The following is a 1,345-nucleotide window of genomic DNA, read 5'->3' as shown; positions in this document are numbered from 1 at the left end:
ATATGCTATCTTCAGTTCAGGTTAAAAAAACTTAAAAACATATGCGTCAGTCCAGGTATATAGTGACAAAAGGTTCAGCTACCACTGAAAAAGTTGTATGTTTGCTATCTCAAAAGAGTACAAGTCATGTAGTTGCGTCGGTTCGAACGATTAACAAAAACTGTTATCGAAAATTAAAATATATAATTGCTACACAGTAAGTTCAGTGATACATAGGCTGGCAGTGCTTGTAATGTAGATGCATCGATGCACGATTATGATGTCCGGGTTACTGTCAGTGCATCTGATATGCTATCTTCAGTTCAAGTAAAAGAAACTTAAAAACATATGCGTCAGTCCAGGTATATAGTGATAAGAGTGTGCCACATTTACACAATAAGTTCAAAGATACATAAACTAGGAGTACTTCTACTGTAGTTGCATAAGTTGTAGAAGAAACAGTACATCCGTACATCCGTGTTTGAGCATCAACATTCATCAGTTTGGCTGAGAACGAACCAGATTAATCTCAAAACTGTTGAATGTTGTTTGCAGAAGCATGCAAGGCGGCGCACGCAGCAGGAATTTCATGAGCCGGACACATATGGGGCACCACCTGGTTGGGTAACACCAGAAATACCGCCTGGATATTTCAACAGTACAGGCAGATTTGAAGATACACCGCAAACATCAAAAGCACGGACATGTTCTTCTATACAGCAAAGACAAATATCTGGGAATGCAAGCTTTGCCGCTGCTGGGTTGCAACAAGGCCAACAATATCACCAATGACAAATGTTTTCCTTCCCCAGTGCATGCAAAAAGCCAAGGACAGGAAGGCGTGGATGGGTTGCAACAAGGCTTCCACTAGTCGCTCCGTCAACATCAATCATTCGTGCTACAAGGGCAGTTGCGACGGGAAGACCAGGGCAAAAAGACAGAAATTTTGGCCAATCTAGCAGGTTCAAAGGTACAAGATATGAGCCATATAGACAGGAACAACCTCGCAATGAATCTGAGGGGAGACAACCGTACAATGAAAGACGGAGATCTTCATCAACGTTGCTCCCTCCAAGAGATGCATTGCTGCATGTGCCAAGGGTGACACCACCGGCACCCATAAACCAGGGAGAACAACAAACACCAGATGCAGCGCAGAGCTATACACATGTAAGTATCCATATAGAAAAGAAAAAAAACCATAAGCACAGTCCATACCATGCTGCTGTGACCACCCCATCTAACATTTTTGTTTGGTCACTGTTCTGTGCAGCCACCTGATATTGAAGCTTATGTTCTGCCAAGGCTAGAGATGAGGTTTGAAACTTTCGAAGAAACTAAGAACTTCTACAACGTATATGCAAAG

The sequence above is a fragment of the Triticum dicoccoides genome, chromosome 2B (assembly GCF_002162155.2).
Source record: "Triticum dicoccoides isolate Atlit2015 ecotype Zavitan chromosome 2B, WEW_v2.0, whole genome shotgun sequence".
NCBI classification, from domain to species: domain Eukaryota; kingdom Viridiplantae; phylum Streptophyta; class Magnoliopsida; order Poales; family Poaceae; genus Triticum; species Triticum dicoccoides.
The sequence above is the reverse complement of the archived record's forward strand: the minus strand, read 5'-3'. Positions refer to the sequence as shown.